The sequence below is a fragment of the Acanthisitta chloris genome, unplaced genomic scaffold, assembly GCF_000695815.1.
Source record: "Acanthisitta chloris isolate BGI_N310 unplaced genomic scaffold, ASM69581v1 scaffold22249, whole genome shotgun sequence".
Classification (NCBI taxonomy): Eukaryota; Metazoa; Chordata; class Aves; order Passeriformes; family Acanthisittidae; genus Acanthisitta; species Acanthisitta chloris.
In genome coordinates this window covers 44,262-50,149 of record NW_008692409.1, presented here as the reverse complement: position 1 = coordinate 50,149, position 5,888 = coordinate 44,262, and the positions used below count along the sequence as shown (strand labels likewise).

General features: G+C 45.0%; 1 protein-coding gene across 1 annotated transcript in view; it reads right to left on the bottom strand.

Annotated features, from left to right (window-relative positions):
* The window catches only part of IQCH (IQ motif containing H), a 57,331-nt gene that overhangs the window by 8,148 nt on the left and 43,295 nt on the right, over nucleotides 1-5,888 (bottom strand). The window lies entirely within an intron of this gene.

Sequence of the window (5,888 nt, the reverse complement as noted above, 5' to 3'; positions counted from 1 at the left end):
CCAGGCCAGGTTGGATGGGGCTTGGAGCAACCTGGGCTGGTGGGAGATGTCCCTGCCCAGGGCAGGGGGGGGAATGAGATGAGATTTAAGGTCCTTTCCAACCCAAACCATTCCAGAGTCTATAATTCTATAAATCACTTCCAAATAGGAACAGAATCACAGAATCATTAAGGCTGGAAAAGACCTCTGAGATCATCAAGTCCAGCCTATGACCACCACAGCACTAAGTGCCACATCCAGTCTGGCCTTTAACACCTCCAGGGACAGTCACTTCACCAGCAACAAGAAGAACTCTTCTGTAAGTTCAGAAAGAATTTTCCAGGCAGGATTTATGAGGCTGAGGGAAGTACCATGGATCGCTTCTGTGAGGCTCCACCCCAATAACCAGAGCTTAGTTTTCCCCATGAGTTTTTCTCACTTAAAAAATGCTTGTGCTTACTATACCAGTGAGAAATGTTCCTACACACCAGTGTCTGCCCTACAGTGCACTCCTTAGAACACATCTCACAGTGAACAACTAGACTAAGCCCTTGAATGGTAAATGGCATCATTATAAGGATATTAAGGGGTCAGGCAGCCAAGGCCTCTTGGAAAACTGGAGTTAATTTCAGAATCATATGCACATAGTAATGCCCTTTGTATAATGGGGAATAAATCACCCCAGTAACAGTTGTTAATATCTAACTGCCAAGTATCTGTTGCTGGATTAAATATCCTATTTGTCAACTGAAATATTTCCTGCTGCACGGTGTAAAATGCAAATGGGATGCTAATGGTTGGCTTTACTTAGTAATAGGGGAATGTTCCCCAATTAGAATCCTTAATTTTCTTCAATAATTTATTGTTTATCATCACTTCTGCCAGACAGGAAGGAGCTTTCCTGTCCATTTGTACTGTTTCAGTATGTGCTAACCTTCTCAATGAGCTGAATAATAAACTATTCATGTTGCAGGACTGTTACATTAATTTTGATAAATATTGCCAACAAATCTGTGTCAATATGTCTCCGATCTTGTTTGAGTTGAGTTTTAGATTCTCAATTAACACTTTGCCCCTAGAAGGAGCAGAGCTACACAGGGGACCAGGGACTGTGGCAGGTTGATGGCTGGATGTGATCTCAGAGGTCTCCAGCCCTGATGACTCTGTGTCAAAAATCTTGGATATCTGAGGACTGTTTGTTCCTAATCCAGACCCTGATACCTGCATCACTGACCTCAGAATCCACACCTGCACTTCCAGGAAGCTTTGCTACTGCATAAAGAGAGGCAGGAGGCAAGTTGGGCTGTAGGTGGAGCATAAAAAAGGTTAAGCAAAGATGTCCTTGTGACTGAAGTGCATCAGGGTAAGTACCAGAGAGGTGTTCTGGCACTATGCAGGGAATGGGTTGAGCATTTAACAGCAGATACAGCATAAATAAAAGCAACCTGGCAAACCTTAGCACTAGACAAACCCATTACACCCTCACAGGGATTCAAACCATACCAAGCATGGAGTAATACATACATCATGCAAGAGTTCCTCAACAAATCCCTTGTTGTCAGTAACTCAAATTAAAGGACGTGCAAGTGACATTGTTTTCATTTCAGAGGTAGAGAAGAGACCAATTAATTACTTGTATCTACATTTCACATCATCTAAACAACCCCCCAGCATGCCAGTCTGGCTCCAGTGCCTACTGGCATGTTCCCAGTCACTGCTCTGGGAAGGACAGAAGTGCTCCTGGATCCTCTGCTCCAGGGGATAGCTCCAGTCTCAGCTCTGCCCAGGGATGCGGCTATAAGAGGAGGGAAGAGGAGAAAAAGCTTTTAACAAGGCAAGTTTTGTGCTGGAAAACATGAGTGACCAAATCCTATTTTAAGGAGTTTCTGTTTGCTTTCTGAGGGAATCAGCTAGTTGTTTCAGATGTGGCTTCATCATCTCATGCCAGTGCCTACAAAATTAAGGGCTTGGATCTACAGGGTGGGTGAAGAGAGGTGTCCATCCCCTTCCCTGCTCTTTAACACTGTACAGAATCAGAGCTCTGAACATCTCCTTAAGCTTCAGCCACAGTTCTGCTCTACATAGTAAAGACCTTGGCTATTTTGCATTGTTAAATCCGAGGTGCAGGTCTCCACCAGCATGAGGAGGAGGAGGAGGAAGGCAAACATGGCTGGAAGCCACCTGTCCATCTCCTCTCATCATTCTGGGCCTGAGCCTGGGGCTGAACCACCCCTGTTGCAACTTAAAGCAGCCAAATGGTCATTTTTGTGTGCCAGCTGGGATCACCCCCAAGGATTGTTTTCCTGGCTCAGGATTGTCAGAGAATACAATATTGTGGCCATGTCCCTTCCTGCCCTGGATGTGTCCCAGAACATCCCTAACGTGGGGAGAAAGGAGGAAGGATCAGATGGCATAAGATTCCAGCTTTTTCCTAGCAGGGGATTCCCTTTTGCCATGGAAACCTAGAAGTGTCCTTTAAATCCCCTTTGTGCTGCTACAGAAAGGGGAAACACACAGGGCTTGGGTAAAGGCTCTATTTTCCCCATTTTTCTTAGTTCAAATGCCAGATCCTTAGTAATCAGTTAGATGAATTCTTCAATGGAACAATTTCCAAGTCCCTTTCTATGTCCTGAAGGTCACAAATGCTCTTTGCAAAATTGTAGCAGTCAGACATTAAGCAACACTTTAGTAGCTCTGAACAAGGACTATGTCCATCCATAGTAACATCTACTGGATTGCAATGGGTCTTCCCTTAAAGTAATAAAACTGGAGGTCCAAAGCTTCTAGAATACCTTGAAAATCTGTGCTGTGCTGTTCTGTCGTTGGGTTTTTGTTTATTTTATGAACATATTTCCATAGTCTATAAATCAATGTCTGTGGAGGTCATAACCAGGTGAATTATCACCTCCTAGAGTACATCAGGAACTGTCAGAAGGCCTGGGCAAAGGCCAAGTTTAAGTAAAGAGAAGGAATGATATAACCATACAAATAAATAAACATCTATTATTGAGTCCATCCTCATTTTCTGAGGATGGGACAATCACAGAATCCTGGAATGGTTTGGATAAGAAGGACCTTAAAGGTCATCCAGTTCCACCCCCTGCAGGGACACCTTCCACCAGCCCAGGCTGCTCCAAGCCCCATCCAACCTGGCCTGGAACACTCCCAGGGATGGAGCAGCCACAGCTGCTCTGGGCAACCTGTGCCAGTGTCTCAGCACCTCACAGGGAGGAATTTCTTCTTAATATCTACTGTAAACCTCCTCTCGAGGTAAGGGCTGTATGTACACAATCCAAGTATTTACAGTTTCACATCCTGATAGGATTACATGGCAAATTAGCAAAACACAAGGAATTTCCCCCTGAAATGTGGGGGGGAACACTTCTGTTCAGAAATGAAAGCAGAACAGAGCTCAGTTGTGAGATCTAACACTGATATTTGAGTTTCAAACCACAAATGAAAGCTCAAACGTAACAGGTAGAAGTTAAGATTTCAGATAGATTTAAGAGTGGGTTTAGGTCAAGCTAAGCAAAGCACAGGTTAGGACTTTCCAGAATCCCACCACTAGTAAAAAACCAGTAAGAAATACATCCTTCAAGACTTCTTGGCTGTTTGTCCAAGGAAATATGATGAAGCATGGAATGACTCCCTGTTACCCAGGCTGCCAAGTGCTGCCAGGAGACTCCCCTTCAGCACACACAGCTTAAGAGCTTCTTCATGGCAAACACATCTCAAGTGAATAGAGCCACAATTATACTGGAATTCTTTACAGCTTCCATAAAAATGCTTCAGCTTTAACGCATAAACTTGAGCAGGGAAGGAAACATAAATTCTTAAAGAGTTACTAAATTACAGCTTCTCCTTCCCCTGTTCAACTGGTTTACCTGTGCCTTGTATCGACGTCTGTGTTACTGGATAGAGCACATGTTATTTCTAAAGAAGTGCTTGAATGATACTGTAAAAATGTCAATTACTAAAATATTAATGCAACTTGGGCGTTGGAGAAGGAGCTGCTTTTATGACTTTGAAGATTTTCAAGAGAATTGATGACTCCAGAGGCTCTGAGCCGGCTGCCATCTCGTGGCAGCTGCTGGCATGGTCTACTGCTGCCCAAACCTCAAGCTTTAGGGCTCTAGAGCTGCCCTAACCTCAGTCCTGCTCAGTGCAAGACTGGGAGATGTTAATTGAAAACACTAGTTTGAAAATAACACCTAGAAAATACTATGCTCTGCCTGGAGAGACTTTTGGAGGTGTGTGTGAACATGTCCGACCTGAGCAGTTTATCCAACATTCTCTCACCAAAGGTTGGGGCTCTGTGAGCCATGAGCCCCATGGAAAAGGTGACTTAGGACCTCACTTCTCCAAATTATCTGTCCACAGAGCAAGACATGTAAGGAAGTTTATTAATTGAGTCCCACTCAAGGCCATTGAGGCACTGGAGTGAGTCCAGACAAGGGCAGCAAGGGCAGCAAAGGGCTAGAGCACATGGGGGATGACTGAGGGAGTTGTGCTTGGTTAGCCTTGAGAAGAGGCTCAGGGGTGACCTCATGGCTCTCTGCAACTCCTGCCAGGGGTTGTGGAGAGGTGTGGGATGTCTGTCCTGCCAAGGCTGCAGGGAGAGGACTAGAGGGAATGGCCTTGAGCTGAGCCAGGGCAGAGTCAGAGGAGATATTAGGAGAAATGTTTTCCCTGTGAGGATGTTCAGGCACTGGGATATTGCCCAGGGAGGTGGTGGAGTCACCATTCCTGGAGGTGTTTAAGAGGTGTCTGGATCTGGGGCTGGAGGATCTGGTTTAGGGTTTAGGGGTTACAGCAGTGACAGGTTAATGGTTGGACTTGATGATTTTAGAGGTCACCTCCAAACTTGATGATTCTATGGCACAATGAAATGGATTGGTTTAGGTGCAGCTCCTGGACAGGTTGGATCTGAGCCACACAGTTAACACTGAGCAAGACTTCAGTTGGAGGGGTTTAGGCCTTGCTCTGAATGATCAGTCTTGGAAAACCAAGTGGAAATCAGAAGTGATTCAGTCCAAACTATGCACCTACTTCTTGCCCCAAGACACTGAAAACATCTCCCTTTCCCTTGGGAACAAGACACAGATGCTTAGAACTGAAATAGAAATAGATTCCTGAGGCAAACAGGGAATTGTGTGGAGTCCCAGCTTTCTCTGCCCCTCTGCTGGGGTGCTCACAGCCAGGAGCTCAGGGCACCTGAGGCAGATCCTGGGGTACCTGACCGTGCTCAGCCCCATGCATTGCTCGGGATGGACCACACAGAGAGCCACACAGTTGGGTTGGCTCTGCCTTCCCACCCTCCTCAGCCAACCCAGCACTGGGACTTCCAGCTCAGAATTCTACATGAAATAAAGAATAAAACACAAGAACAGAAGTACAATGAGCAGCAGACTGCAGGGCAGACAGGTGTGAGGACTATCAGACAGGAATTAGATGTCTCTCTGCTCCTAGTGCTCCAAAGGTCAATATTTTCTCTAAAATATACCTTGAAAGAATTCCTAAGCCTCCTGTACTTCCAGGAAATGCATCTGAGCCTTCCAGCTACTGCATTCAAGTGGGCACTTGTGAAATTAGTGAGCAAATGTTCTGAGAGTCTAATAGGATTCCTTGTTTGCCAAAAAAATAGTGCTTTGAGGAACACAATCTTTTGTGTGCTCTCTCTCCCTCTCTCCCAAGACAGATGGCCTCATTAATTGCCTCTGCATCCAGTTAAATTTAAAAACCTGGGCTTAAATAATGTTAAAGTTGTGGTCCATGCTGACAAACATAGGAAATATTAAGGTAAAGTCAATTGGAAACAAAGGAAGAAAGGCAAGACAGAGCAGACAGGAATACTAAGAGGCCACAAGAAACACTACTGATTTAATACATCCTTGTTCATTCCAGGAAAT